Raw genomic sequence first — 16499 nt, 5'->3', positions numbered from 1 at the left:
ACTGAATTATCTGGGAAATTTCCAATAATTCTGTTACTTAGTTTATGAGTTGCAATTGATTTAAAAATAAATCATTAAGAATTTCCTGGGTCTGACCTTTTTTAGATTCCTTTTATAAACAAACGGCTGGTTTGTGACTTTTCAGACTTTCCATATAGTTAAATAGTTAGATGCTGTTGAACATACATTTGAAGAATGTTGTTGGTAATTCAGCAAATTTATTACTGATTTTTGTTTTGTATCTTTCTCAATATATTCACAAATGCCCCTTACTGAAAATGGCCACCATTTCACATAGCTTTCAATGGGACTGAAGATACTCTCAGTAAAGATGGTCATTACTTCAGCATGTATGTGGGGAGGGAAGCGCAAAGGATCCCTTTGTAAAACTAGCCACTGTTTCTTGCTGCTGAGAGCTCTGATTTAAAGTGAGGCTGCCCCTAGTAAAGATGGCCACTTTGGGGCTCTTTTGTTGCCAATGGGACTGAAGACACATGCTCCATTTAGAGAAGATGACTGTCCCTAATGCTCTATGGGAAGGAAACTAAGGGCTTGTCAATATTATTGCTTAAGTAGATGTAACTTACATTGCACAGGGATGTGAAAAAGCCACCCCCCTGAGCGATGCAAGTTATATATAAAGCAGTGTCTACACTGTGATATGTCAGCAGGAGACACACTACTGCCAACATAGCTTCTGACTCTTGTTGAGGTGGAGTAATTATGCCCACTCAACAGTGTCCTCCAATCGGCATGGCTCATCTTCAGCAGATATGCTCCAGCGGCGCAGCTGTATTTGTGCAGTTACACCGATGTAGCGCGGTAGTGTAGACTAGCCCTAAGAGAAGCCTGTCTATCACAAACTTTGGCTCAGTTGAGAAACAACTGGCATTCCCAGGCTTCAGAAGCTGTGAACTCCACAGCTGAGGTTTCTCCAGCCTATGCTGAAGCCCTTCAGCAAAATCTTAATTATGACCTTATGCTTCCCCCACAAACACATAACATACCACACATATGTCAACCTGGAACATGCTAATGTTACTGAAGATATAATTAAGGTTTTGTGTTATGCTGTGAGAGGCATTGTGTGTAGTGTGTTTGCTTACCAGCTGGAGGCAGAAGCAAGTTCCTTGCGACAATATGGGGTCTGTCACATTCAGTGGACACATGCTGTGTGGACATCAAGGTACTGTTAAGAGGTGGCAGTTCCTTGCTTTTTAGGGTTTACATTGAGTAGGTTATCACACATAACCAGATTTAATTTCTTTTAATGAAGGTGTTGTTTATGGAATAAATATCAAGGTCAGTAAGATAAACTTCAGAACAAATCACCAAGTACAATTAAAAGGAATAATGCCACTCATTTTCTCCAACCATTCTCATTATCTGAAACTTGGCCTCTGTACCTTTAAGCCTTATCATATATAGATAGTACTTTCATGAACTACTCTAACATTTACCTGCTTCTCAAAGTTACTTTGGGCCAGATCCACAAAGGCACTTAGGCATTGCAATGTTGAGCATCATGGCACTTCACTTTTAGGTCCTAGAGAACCACAGGAACGCCACTATGATCCACGGGGCCTGAGTTAGGAATCTAGGCTCCCTATAGAAAAGCCAGCACACTAGGCAGGGAGCTGCCTAAGCTAGCCAGTGGAAGGCGCCAACCTGAAGGGACTATGCTAAACCACACCCCTCTTTCTGAGATAGGCACTAAAATTCAGCCTGCAGGGAGGTGTCTATATCTGCTTAGCAATTCATGAACAGGAACCCACCACCTGGGTCAGGCAGCTTAGGCACCTGAGGCCTTGGCTACACTTGCAAGTTACAGCGCAATAAAGCTTCCCCCAGCGCTGTAACTCACTCCCCGTCCACACTGGCAAGGCACTTACAGCGCTGTATCTCCGTGGCTGCAGCGCTGCATGTACTCCACCTTCCCGAGAGGAATACCATGTATTGCGCTGCCGCTGCAGCACTGCGGCGCCAGTGTGGCCGCCCAATGCGCTGTGACTGGCCTCCAGAAGTATTCGGCAGTATCCCACAATGCCTGTTCTAGCCACTCTGGTCATCAGTTCAAACTCTACTGCCCTGGCCTCAGGTAACCAACCATGTGACCCGCCCTTGACATTCCCCGGGAATCTTAAAAATCCTCTTACTGTTTGCTCAGCCCGGCGTGGTGTGGAGTGCTATCAGCGAATCTTTCCAGGTGACCATGCCTCCACGCGCCAAGCGAGCCCCAGCATAGAGCAATGGCGAGTTGCTGGACCTCATCAGTGTTTGGGGGGAGGAAGCTGTCCAGTCCCAGCTGCGCTCCAGCCGTAGGAATTACGATACCTTCGGGAAGGTATCAAAGGACATGATGGAAAGGGGCCATGACCAGGACGCCCTGCAGTGCAGGATTAAAGTGAAAGAGCTGTGGAGTGCCTACTGCAAAGTCCGCGACACAAACAGCCGCTCGGGTGCTCCCCCCGCAACCTGCCGATTCTACAAAGAGCTGGATGCGATACTTGGGGTTAACCCCACCTCCACTCTGAGCACCACCGTGGACACTTCACAGCCAGGGTGGGAGGAGGAGGAGGAAAACAGGAATGAGGGTGGTGGGGCGGATGGAGACACCCCGGAATCCCTGGAGGCATACAGCCAGGAGCTCTCTCAATCCAGGAGGAAGGTAACCAGTCGCAGCGGCCGGTACTTGGTGGAGGACAAACAGAAGAGCAGGTTCCCGGTAAGCGGGGGTTTTTTTTTGGGAAGGAATTTTTTCAGTGCGGGCTCTTTGGGAGAGGAGGGTTAGGCATGCATGCCTAGATGCGGAATAGTGCATTGATGTGGTTTATCACATCGCGGTAATTGGCCTCGGTAATCACTTCGAATGTCTCATCCAGAATGTGTCCAATGCGCTTGCACAGGTTTATCAGGAGAGCCACCGTGGTCCTTGTCCCAGGCAGGCTAATGTGTCCGCACCACTGTGCCGCGAGGGGCGGGGGGACCATTGCACACAGGCAAACTGCATATGGGCCAGGGCAGAAGCCCCATTGCAGTAGAAGACCCTCCCTTGCTTCCCAGGTCACCTTCAGCAGCGAGATATCGTCCAGGATGAACTCCTGTGGAAAATGTTGGGACAGTGTTCAATGTAGGTGCCCCCTGCAGCTGTTGGCTCTCCCCAAGGCACAGAAACCCAGAGGACAGCACAGCCCTGAAACAATCAGTCCCCCTTACCATTTTGAGGCTCCTGTGGGTTGTGTGCTCTGTTTGGGATGGGAAAATTATGCTATTGTGTAGACCCTGTGTGTGCCCTCCTTAAGTGCGGGGGAAATCATTACTCTGTCTGGTATAAACAATGCTGCCTCTGTTAAATGTTGCATTTTGCCTATACAGCTGCAACAACCTTGAGACCTAAGCCGTCCCTCTTATCGCCTGCTCAGAGACTGCAAAGACTCAGGAAGAGACCACGAAAAAGCAAAGAAGACATGCTGCAAGAAGTGATGCGGCAATCTATTAAAGAGGAGAAAAAGCACAGAACTGGAGGGAGAGAGAAAGCAGGATCCGCCAGGAAAACGCAGCGCACCGGCGGCAAAGCACGGAGCACTGGCAGCAAAGCACGGATTGGCTCATAAGCATCCTGGAGCGCCAAGCAGACGCTATCCAGGACCTCGTAGCCATGCAGAAAGAGCAGTACCACAAATGCAAATGCCCCCCAACCCCCACAGCCCTTGTCCCAGAACTCTTTCCTTTGTGCCCCACTGTTACCTCCAACCCACTTTCCCCAACTTCCGGGTTCTTCACACCACCAGCTGCCTCCAACACCAGTATCTTCACCACCCAGCCATGAAAACCACGACCCTTACCCTCTGCACTCAACCCCCATCACCATGCAGTATAGCTATCCTGAAGTGCAGCACTCACTGCACAGCACACCAAACAGGACATACGCGAATCTGTGATTGTACCATTCCCCATTCCACCCCCTTGCCTTTTCTTATTCCCAAGCAGTTGTGTTTCTTTTCAATAAATGGATTTTCTTTTCAATAAATAGATGTTTTGGCTTTGAAAACATTCTTTATTATTGCATAAAGTAAAAGATTCCTTAGCCCAGGATATAAACAGGCACTGCAAGTTTGCTTTGCAAACACTGATTCTTAAAGATTGGAACTACTGCATTTCACTCCCATCCAGGGCACCAGATAACACTGCTGGTTTTCAGCCTCAAATTGCTCCCTCAAACCATCCCTAATCCTTGCAGCCTCATGCTGGGCCCCTGTAATAGCCTTGCTCTCTGGCTCCAGGTGTTCAACCTCGGAGGTCCATGCCTGAGTGAAGCTTTCACTCTTCCCTTCACAAATATTATGGAGGGTACAGCACGCGGATATAACCGTGGGGATGCTGTGTTCGGCCAAGTCCAGCTTCCCATACAGAGATCGCCAGCAGTCCTTTAAACAGCCAAAGGCACACTCCACAGTCATTAACAGGTAAGCGGGGTCTCCAAGGATCACAATGGGCATTTCAACTTCCCCTACTGTGATCTTCCGCTCTGGGAAAAAAGTCCCTGCCTGCAGCTTCCTGAATAGCCAAGTGTTCTGAAAGATGCGTGCGTCATGCACCTTTCCTGGCCAGCCTGTGTTAATGTCAATGAAATGCCCACGGTAATCCACAAGTGTCTGGAGAACCATAGAGAAATACCTCTTCCGATTAATGTACTCGGAGGCTAGGTGGGCTGGTGCCAGTATAGGAATGTGCATCCCATCTATCGCCCCTCCACAGTTAGGGAAACCCATTTGTGCAAAGCCATCCACTATGTCCTGCATGTTACCTAGAGTCACGGTTCTTCTGAGTAGGATGCGACTAATGGCCCTGCAAACTTGCACCAACATGATTCCAACGGTCGACTTTCCCACTCCATACTGGTTTGCGACCGACCGGTAGCTGTCTGGAGTTGCCAGCTTCCAGATTGCAATAGCCACCCGCTTCTCCACTGGCAGGGCAGCTCTCAATCTTGTGTGCTTGCGCCGCAGGGTGGGGGCGAGCTCCTCACACAGTCCCATGAAAGTGGCTTTTCTCATCCGAAAGTTCTGCAGCCACCGCTCGTCATCCCAGACTTCCATGACAATGTGATCCCACCACTCAGTGCTTGTTTCCCAAGCCCAAAAGCGGCATTCCACTGTGCTGAGCATGTCCGTGAATGCCACAAGCAATTTCGTGTTGTAGGCGTTACGCGGCTCGATAGCATCGTCGGACTCCTCACTCTCACTGTCACTTTGGATCTTCAGGAATAGTTCGACAGCCAAATGTGACATGCTGACGAGACTCGTCAGCATACGCCTCAGCAGTTCGGGCTCCATTTCCCGCAGACAGATCGTGCTGCACAGAAACCATTGAAAGATGGCGCTAAAGGTGGATGGAAACAAAGGGATTTCTGGGATGCGAAGCGATGCATCACGGGGTGTTGGGACAGGACCCAGAATGCCCCGCACCCACGCCCCCTTCCCACAACCCATGGCGCCAGAATGGGAAGAGGTGCTCTGTGGAATAGCTGCCCATAATGCACCGCTCCCAATGGTGCTGCAATTGCCGCAAATGTGGCCACGACAGTGCGCTGGCAGCTGTCAATGTGGACAGACTGCAGCACTTTCCCTACTCAGCTGTACGAAGACAGGTTTAACTCACAGTGCTGTACAGCTGCAAGTGTAGCCAAGGCCTGAGGTATTTCTTGAGGAACTATTTAAGTATTTATCCAGAGTCATTAGGCCAGAGGTAGTGAGAGAGAGTGGGAATGACTCTGTAATCCTGAAGTTAGGGCACCCACATAGTAGGTGAGAGACCCCCTGTCCACCTTGTTCCAATCAGTCATTATTCATCCACAGTGGAACAGCTTCAACAGGAGAGACTGAGGGGAACCCCACATCAGAATATCCCATCGCTCAGGGGTTAGAGCACATTCCTGAGAGATGGGAGACCCTGTTCAAATCTTTTCTTGGCATCTGGCTGAGAGGAGGGAATTGAACCTGGTTGAGTACTCTAACCACTGGGCTAAAGTTATATAATAGGCACCACTTCCTTCTCTTGCTAGATTTTGAATGGGACCCAATCTGGTAGGTGGACTCAGTGGGACTTAGGTGTGGAAGTCTGGGGTGTAAATGCCTAAGTACCTTTATGGATCTGGGCCTTCCTATTTATCTACATTCTGCAATACTGTAGGATAAACACTACTACTCAAAAAAAATTGGTATTATGTTGAATTATAGCGTGACCTGTTCCTTCAGTTTTTCTGTATAAATTCAATAGATTTTGTTAAATGTTGCAAAAAAAAAATCCATAAATATTGATTCACATTTGTTAATAACTTAACTTTGTCTTTTTTCTCTCACTCCTTTTGCGATCACTTTCCAATAATTGTCAAGCTAATCAGTTTGCTGGTGGGAATGTTTGCAGGAACAGGACCATTTATAAAACGTTGCAGAATATTTACAATTATAGAATTTCTGAGCTCATCATTTAAATTTTGCAACAGAATCCTGTTTCTAAGAGTTGTGTTCATCCAGTCTTGAAAAATTCACATGACTACCTCTAGTTTCATATTCTAAAAACTTGTAGGAAACGCCTCAAGAATAAGCCATATACTGAGGCTTGGAAGGCTTTGCCAGGATAGCTACAGTGCACCAGTGAAGCACACCTAATGCAGATGTAGTTTATACTGGCAAAACTCACCATGCTTTTGCTGGCATAGTTTATTTCAGACCCGCAAATTAAATAAACTATAATCACAAAAGTGTGGTTTTGCCAGTATAACTGCATCTACTGCAGGGGGCTTTTGCTAGCACAGCTCTGTTGGTTAGGGATCACACTTCCTCATACCCCTGACTAACAAAGCTATGACAGAAAAAGGTTGGAGTGTAGATGTGGCCTAAGGATTATTTTCAGAAATTAGGACCTGATCCTAATTGACCCACTGAGGTCAATGATTTACTCAGCAAATACTTTTGAATAACACATGCATTTGAGAAATAGCAAGCTGTTCACAGAAAATTCACTGACAGAAAAGGAGACAACATAAATAGAATCCTAGAAATGTGGTGCTGGAAGGGACCTGAAGAGTTCATCTAGTGACAGTCCATCTACCACACTGAGGCAGGACCAACTATACCTAGTCAATGTCTGATAGATGTTTGTTCTTAAAAACCTCCAGTAATATGGATTCCCCAAACTCCCTTGATAATCTATTCCAGTACTTAACTATTCTTATACTGTAGTTAGAAAGTTTTTCATTATATCTAATCTAAATTTCTCTTGCTGTAGATTCGTAGATTTCAAGGCCAGAAGGGACCATTGTGATCATCTAGTCTGACCTCCTGCATAACACAGGCCATAGAACTTCCCCCAAAATAATTCCTAGAGCAGACCTTTTAGAAAAACATCCAATCCTGATTTTAAAATGGCCAGTGATGGAAAATCCACGATGGTCCTTGGGAAACTGTTCCAAGAGTTAATTATCCTTGCTATTAAAAATTTATGCCTTATTTACACTGAAGTTGTCTAGTTTCAACTTCCAAATTGAATTGGGTTATACCTTTCTCTGCTAGAATGCAGAACTCATTATCAAACATTTGTTCCCAGTGCAGGAACTTATAAATTGTGATCAAGTCATGCCTTAACCTTCTCTTCTCCAAGCTAAATAAATTGAACTCTTAAGTCTATCACTATAAAGCATGTTTTATAATTTTTAATCATTCATATGGCTCTTGTCTGAAACTTCTGGAATTTATCAACTTCCTTCTTGAATTATGGACACCAGAACCAGACATAGTATTCCAGCCGTGATTGCACCATTGCTAAATACACAGGCAATATAACTGCTCTATTCCTACTCAATATTCCTCTATTTATGTATCCAAAGATCCCATTAGTCCTTTTTGCCATAGCATCACACTAGGAGGTCATGTTCAGCTGATTATATACCATGACTCTCAAATCTTTCTCAGAGTCACTGCTTGCCAGGATAGAGTCCATCGTCCTGTTAGTATGGGCTACATTCTTTGTTCCTCGATATACACATTTAGTCATGTTAAAACACATATTGTTTGTTTGTGCCTACCTTACCAGGCAAAGCAGATCATTCTGTATCAGTGACCTGTCTTCTTCATTATTTACTACTCCCCCAATATTTGTGTAATCTGCAAACTTTATCAAGTATGGGTTTGTGTTTTCTTCCAAATTAAAAAATATGAAATAGCTTAGGGCCAAGAACCAATCCTTGTGACACCCAACTAAAAATACATCTGCTAGATGATGATTCCTCATTTACAATTACATTTTGAGACCTATCAGTTTAATCCATCTAATGTGTACCATATTAATTTTATATCATTCTAGTTTTTTAATCAAAATATTGTGCAGTACCAAGTCAAAGAGCTTACAGGAGTCTAAGTATATCACATCAACACTATTACTTTTGTCAACTAAACATCTAATCTCATCTAAAAAAAATCACATTTGTTTGACAGGATCTATTTTCCATAACTCATATTGATTGGCATTAAATAAATTACTGTCTTTTAACTTTTTATTAACTGAGTTCCATATCAGCCATTCCATTATCTTGCGTGGGATTGACCTCACACTGCCTGGCCTATAATTACCAGGGTCATCCCTTATATCCTCTTTATATATTGGCACTACATTAGCTTTCTTTCCTAGCATTCCAAGACTTATTGCAAATCAACATTAATGGTCCAGCAAGCTCCTCAGACAGCTCTTTTAAAACTCTTAAACTGATTACTTCTTATCCTACCTTCAGAGGACATGGAAAACAATTGATAACCTTCTCTTTATAACAGCCCTTAGCATATTTGAAAACTATCAGGTCCCGCCCATCTTTTTTTCTCAAGCCTAAACACATCCAGTTTTTTTAACCTTTCCACATATCTCAGGTTTTCTAACCCTTTTATCATTTTTGTTGCTCTTCTCGCTTCAATTTGCCCACATCTTTCCTAAAATGCAGTAGCCAAAACAGGACACAGTACTCCAGCTGAGGTCTGACCAGCGCTGAGTGGAGCAGAACAATTACCTGTCATGTCTTAGATACAACACTCCCGTTAACACAGCCCAGAATATTAGACTTTTTTTGCAATTGCGTCACATCTCAGCTCACATTCAATTCGTGATCCACTATAATCCCCAGGGCCAGCTACAGGCACCAGCATAGCAAGCAGGTGCCTGGGGCGGCCAGTGAAAAGGGGGGCGGCACGTCCGGCAGTTCAACGGCAATTCGGCGGTGGGGCCGTCACTCCCTCTCGGAGCAAAGGACCTCCCACCAAATTGCTGCCGTAGAATGAAGCGGTGCTAGAGCTGCCGCCGAATTGCTGCCGATTGCAGCTTTTTTTTTTTTTTTGCTTGGGGCGGAAAAACGCTAGAGCCAGCCCTGATAACTCCACATTTTTTCTGCACTATTTCTGCCTAGCTAGTTATTCCCCATTTTGTATTTGTGTGTTTGAGTTTTCCTTTCTAAGTGTAGCACTTTGTACTTGTCTTTATTGAACTTTATCTTGTTTATTTCACAGCAATTCTTCTTGTTTTGAAGAAGCTCTAATATACACTGTACGCAATTCCCATTCATTATTATTATGATTAATCATCAGTAAGTAAGTTTTCACGCAGAAACTAGAGTAATTTATAGTCCTATGGTAAAAGATGAGAAATTGTAACAGAACATGGATAGAAGCAACATGTAGTCTAATTATGTGTCGAAAGGTTTAGTTTTTTCCTATGACTATGAAGATATCTGCCTGGTGGGTCTTGTCCATATGCTCAGGATCTAACTGATGGCCATATTTGGGGATTGGGAAGGAATTTCCCCCCATGTCAGACTGGCATATACCCTGGGTGGGTTTTTCCTCCCTCTGCAGCATGGGGCATGGGTCACTTGCAGATTTAAACTAGTGTAAATGGTGAATTCTCTGTAACTTGAAGTCTTTAAGCCATCATTTGAGAACTTCATTAACTCAGCCAGATGTTAGGGTTACAAAAGTGGGTGGGTAAAGTTCTGAAATGTGTAGGAGGTTAGACTAGATGATCACCATGGTCCTTTCTGACCTTACAAAAACCTCTGAGGCTATAAGGTGTACCAACATTACTCTGTTCTGAGAAATTGACCCAATTAGGAATAATAACACTTATAGAACTTATCAGAGGATCTCAAAGTCCTTTCAAAAAGTGTGCCATATTTTCCATTCTGTTTTTCAGTGATAATACAGTAAAAAAAATATTTCTCTCCTCATTAGGTGGTCCTTCATTCAGACGGTCTAAACCAAAGCCATTTCTCACGTCTGGACAGAACAGAGATCTTTAAGGAATTCATATAATTCAAATCAGATGTAAAAGTTTGAGGTACATTATATGAAATTCAAGAACAATATATTTACATGGTTAGAAAGTCTACAGTGTGGTCCTTTTACAATCAATATAATTCATGGTTTCATACTTATATGTAAATGTAAGAATGTAATTCAGAATAATCTACCCATGTGAAAGTCACTGTATTACTTTATATGGGTACCCAAATAGTTACCACATTATCACTTGACTCTGCTTAAGGTTACCCTGCATTGTACTTGGGAAAAGGGTAATGACTTCTTATTACAGCTCTATTGTACATGAAACATACCAGTGTATTTACCTGTGTACTTAGCATCTTCTACCAGCATACTCAAAAAACAGCTAAAAAACCAATAGGGCACAACCACTGCAGTTTTAAAAGGCAATGTTGAGAAAGTATTAATAGCTTGAGGAAGTACTAATTTGCTATTGGATATGCCATATAAGAATCTTTTTTTCCAGGAATGTTGATTAGTGTCAACTTAACAAAGACAGGTATGTCCAAAACTCCCTGAAAAATGAAGGAACGTTCAGCAGATGAAGAGAACAAATATAAATCATGTGGTTTATCGCCAAAGAAGATTATCATAATGCTGGTTCTGAGGCAGAACCGTTGATTACCCAATTCTTACCTTGACCATGAATTACAGTACTGCTTTAATTAAGTAATCCCTATAGAAAAGGTGATGGTATGTGGAGAGGGGGGGAAATGCAAAAATCTAGATTACCGGCTTATTTATTAAATGAGATGACCTGATAGAGATAACCTCTTTAGTAGAACCAGATCTTTTGCTTTCCTTCTGCCTATGTTCTCTGTCCTCTGTAGTCCAGTATCTCTCCTATATCAGTGCAGCCCTATTTTAGATTATAGTTCTACTGAAAAATACTGAAGATCACTAATATCAATAAGCCCCTCTTTAACTCAACCACTTGTAAACTTCTTGTATTGACCGTCATTACATTCCAGTAATTCTGTTAATATCTAAATGGCAGTCATTAGTTTCCAGTAATTAAGTCATGACTACACTTAATTTTAATTACTTCCAATAAATGATCAATTAATGTCTATTATCTGCATTTGATTTCCATTGATTCCAACAAGTTACTGTTGATCTTTATTGCCACCATAACAAAACCAGGTTTACCATAAGCTTCACTGGGTCTCCATTCACAGCAATGGACAGCTACACAGACCAATTAACTTCTCATTCAAATAGATGACATTTATTATGGATCAGTAGGGAGCAGTGTTACTCTGAGGTTTCAGTGTAAATCAATGGCTACTAAACAACCCAAATAGCTGCAGCTGAAGTTGATTGGAGAACATTAAACTTTACCAGCCATCTTCTGCTCTTCTAGGATTTCCATTTCCACTTAGACAGAAAATGTTCTGAAGTTTTCACAAGCCATACATGAAAATTGAAAGAGCCATTATAGTCCACGTGGCTGAAGGGAGCACAAAGTACCAGCATAAAAAACGCAAGGGGGAAAAAATCAGCTAGGTGAAGGTTAGTGAGTTTATTTTATCCACACTGGTTTGCCCATCCATTATGTAAATAGAGTCTGGATGGCCAAAAGCTGAGGAGAGCATCATCAAGGTAGGATGCCAATACCTTAAACTCCACCTGCAGACCCACAAGCTACTAGTGCAGATCACAAACGTATCAGTTTAATATACTTGCAGTGCGACACTTCACTGTACTAGTGAGTCACAGCTAGAGCTGGTCTGAAGTTTTCCGATGGATGGCTCTGCTGTCAGAAAACATCAGATCATCAAAAGTGAAATGGTTTCTGTAAAGATGTTGATTTTGACAAGTTAGTTTTGAAACAAAAACAAAAAGTGTTTTGAAAGGTAGAAATGTTTCAACATTTTTGAAATTTTCCATGTCAAAGTTATATTTTGTTACAATTTTTAAAAATATGATACAAAATCATTGAAAAGTCAAAACTGGAAAGAAATGTTTCAACTTTGTCAAAACAGAATGTTTCAATCAACCCCAAATGATTTTTTCAGAGTTTATTTTTGCGTGGCATTTCTACATTGTTTATTATCATTCTATTTTCAGAATGGAAAAAAATTCAAACTTGCAGAATTCTCTGAGTAATGAAAAATCCAGTTTTTACCTAGATCTAGGCTCAGTACTTTGTGCTAGCTTCAGTTTCTGAATGGATTTAAAGTATAGTTATAGCCCAAAGTAGAGTGCTTTACAATAATCCAGTCTTGAAGTGATAAAGGCATGAATTGTGGTAATGAAGTCTGCCTCAGAAAGAAAAGGCTGCAATGCTTTAGCCAAATGTAAATGGTAACAAGCTGCCTTGGCTAATGCTGAATGGTGAACATCCATTAATAGCTGGGAATCTAATCTAACCCCTAAGCATCCAAAATATTACATACAGAAAAACTACACTGAAAGAATGTTATTGAGGTTGCCAAGTCAAGCACTCCAAAGTTAGGAAGTCAGATTTATAGCTGCCTGTACAACCCTAATTCTGCCCCATTGTGCATCCGGTTTGCACTAAATGAAGCGGGGTGCTGTGAAGAAAACAGTATATGATCAGGCAATTAGAGACTGTACCATAATGCCTATGCACAAGACGGCAGTATTAAGGGTGCACAGACAATTGTCAGTCTGGTTTTTCCTAACTTTCTTTTAATGTAGGATTTGGAGGGGGAGGTGTTTGGTTGGTTTGTTTTGTTGGTGGTGGTGGGTTTTGTTGATGAAATATCCTAGGACTTTTTAAAGGAAAAAATAGAAAACAAATACTATTATGTACAATTGTAATAACCCTCTCCCGTCATTATGCAGAAGCATCATTAGGGCTTGATCCTTCAGCATTACAAGACAGACTACTACCTCTTGAGCTACCGGACTACCTACGCTAGCTGGTAAATTGAAAAGGCTGTTATTCCAGAGAGGGAGAGGAGCCATGTGCACCATGTGCTGGGTCTGGCACATGTTGGAGAAAGCCCATTCTCTCTCTCCTCGATCAGGAATTGCGGGAGCTCCTGCCTCTATGTGGTGCCCCCAAGTGGGGATATGTGCTTTTGTGTTATGCAATGACCACCACCACCACCACTACCCCATGCTGCTCAGCTGATCTGGTAGATCCCAGGCATTCCCAGTACAACATGTGGTGGTGGTGGTTCTACTGCTACTTTGGCAGAGATGTGGGCCTGGCTTTTTAGAATGTTCAGCTGCCAGTTGGGCAGATTGCCAACCTTTTTCTAAGCAACTCAGGTCAAAGAAGGGAAATGGTGCTTTCTAACAGTTTATAACTCAGCCAAATCAGAACCAATGTTCATAGGGCAAGGGAAAGGCATATCTCTAGCTGCTGCCAAACTTGAAAGGACTGCTGCAAACAAAGGAAGTGTTAGAGCTTCCAAAAAAAGTATGTTCATGTTTTTATAATAGAAAGTGTTAGAGAACCCAAATATAGAGGTTACTACCAACTCCGGCTATGATATACAAATTATAGGCCAGATTCTTATACCCTTACTCACATTGAGTAGTATCATGAATAGTCTCTTTGAAGTCAATCAGATACAGCTCAATCTAAATGTATCTATAAATAAGATCCCAAACACAAATTATTTGCCCTTACATATAAATCAATCTGAGCATATGAGGGATGATTGGTTGAGTGGTATAGATAAAATGACTGGTGCTGAGGAAGGAAAATATAATCCTTATCAAATCAGTCTAATCCCACTACGCTTCCCTTATGAAAAAGCCCAAGAAAATAGATGACTCTTCCTTAGTCTTTCAAAGGCAACAAATTTGGTCTCTGGGATCAGAGATGAAGTTTTGTCATGGAAAATGCCCTGCTACCCTTTTGATAAATTAAGGGGTGTTGGCTTAAGTGCTTCCTTTTACCAAAAAAGTAGTGGTAACACAGATGGTCTGTCAGGTGGCTAGGACCTAAAATGAAGGTCAAAGACAACATTATATGTTCCATCCTGAAATGAAATGGCTGCCAGAACAGACTGAGGCTTTGTCATCACTGCCAAAAAAGGTATGTTTTTACCACAGATTAACCAATGTATGTTAGTTAAAGCAAACAAGGCATTTTAGTCTTACTACCAAGTAAGTAGGCAACATCAGTGCTATGCCCTTGGCCATGGCTCTCCCCATCTAGTTTATCTCATGGCAAAACTACAGTGGTGTGTCTTCACTAAGTTTTTATAGAAAAAAACCCACCTTTTTTGCAGTGAAGACATTGCGTAAGAAGCACAGGTGTGATATTCTCTTTACATGGACCACTACTTTGTAAGGCCTTGTCTTTACTGCTAAAAAGCTTTGTTTTTTACAGCTGGGTAACTAACACACATGAGGTATCTGAGGTAAAAACATGAATGAAGGCAAGGCACTTGAATCTCAATGCAAAGTAAACTAGGTGGGATCAACCTCAGGCAAGGAAATAGTGATGACCTTGCTTAGTTTACCTGGCAGTAGAATTAAAATACCTTGTCTTTGCTGTGTTTTTAAAGCAGGTTGGCTCACATGCATTAGTAACCCAGAGGTAAGAGAAATCACACTCTTTTTATCAATGAAGATCAGGATTTAGGCCTAGTCTACATTTAAAACTTAGGTCACCATAGTTACAGGGCTCAGGGGTGTGAAAAATCCACAGCCCAGAGTACAGTAGAGATGCCAACCTAATTCATGGTTTACATAGGACTTGGACAATGTTTTCATTGACCTACCTACCATCGCTCTAAGAGGTGGAGTTCTTATAGCAACAGAAGAAACTTGCCATTGCTGTAATCCACCTCTGTGCTACAGGATAACAGTGGAATAGCATGGCCTAAACAGGAAGCTGCATTCTGCACTAATTTAAGTTCTCAATAGCCCCAGGATGTAGCCTCATATAGAGCATATTATCATAAGGCGAAAAGATTAGAGTAACAGTAACAAGGTTTGCATCTGAAAGAAAAGAGTCACTCTTCAAGTCAAGCCCAGATGCTCTTGGCAAAAGCAAAGAGAACTGAGCACCCAGGAACAGCTAAGAATCTAACGCAACCCCCATGGTGCAAACCTGCATAACAAGAAGCACACACCCTCAGCTGAGGGGCTGATATTGTTGAGAGCTGCACAAAGAAAACCATTTGCAGCGTACAAGAACAAGAAGCTTTATTGGTCCAACAAAACCTATCTACTGGCACCTTATCTACTAACTATTTACATATATACAGACGTCTCTTGTAACAGATATAATCTCTGCAATTCCTTCTGATTGCTTCCCAGTCCTATCAACATTACCTCATTCTTGTCTGGGCTGAACCTGAGCCAGCTAGCCCTTATTCAAGCTCCAATTTCAGCCAGGCACATGAAAGGCACACTGCTCAGTCAATCATTCAGACAAGACTGGAGACATAGAGCTTGGTGTCATCATCATACCAAAGGCCTCATAGTTATCAACTGCTCATTTACCCTCCTAATACATCTTATGCACATTTTGCAGGAGGGGTGGCACCCTATGGTAGCCCAAAGGGCTGAACTCGTGGGGGAGTCTAACAAATTGCCTAGTACTACCCACTAGGATCTTTCAGAAAGAAAGGAATCGTGCTACTGCTAAGCAATGCCGTCTGACCCCAGCTACAAATTGCAAGTAGCACAGCAATGTTTCCTTCAGATCCTATGCAGTGGTGAGAAAGCAAAGCAGGCAAAGCTCATCTTAATTCTTGGATGATCAACTTGGCTGCCTCTTATTTCATGGATATGCTATGCCATCAGCTTCTCGTGCTCCTAGGATGAAAGCACTTGCTTAGAGACATGGGTCCCTTCCTGGATCTCCTTTAGAGAAGTCTGTCTATGGGCAGGATTCACAGTGTCCCATGAAGGTCACCTCAGCTGGGAGAGGAATGAAAGTACCTATCTCTCATCCCCATAACTTTAACCAGGACAGGGGAAGATGACTCTCCTCACATTAAGGCAGTGTGCTGAGGAGTTTATAGACACACAGAATGAAAAGAAAGGGCACAAAAATGTCAGGCCCCCAATGGAAACTAAATTTTCAAAATAATGGCACTATCACCATCTAGCCCCAACTTGGTGATGCAGCCCTCATTTATGACTTTGACCCTGCACCACAGCATTTGTTATGAGGCCTGCTTCTCTACATTATTTCTAAAG

This window comes from Trachemys scripta, chromosome 4, assembly GCF_013100865.1.
Source record: "Trachemys scripta elegans isolate TJP31775 chromosome 4, CAS_Tse_1.0, whole genome shotgun sequence".
Lineage (NCBI taxonomy): Eukaryota > Metazoa > Chordata > Testudines > Emydidae > Trachemys > Trachemys scripta.
The sequence above is the reverse complement of the archived record's forward strand: the minus strand, read 5'-3'. Positions refer to the sequence as shown.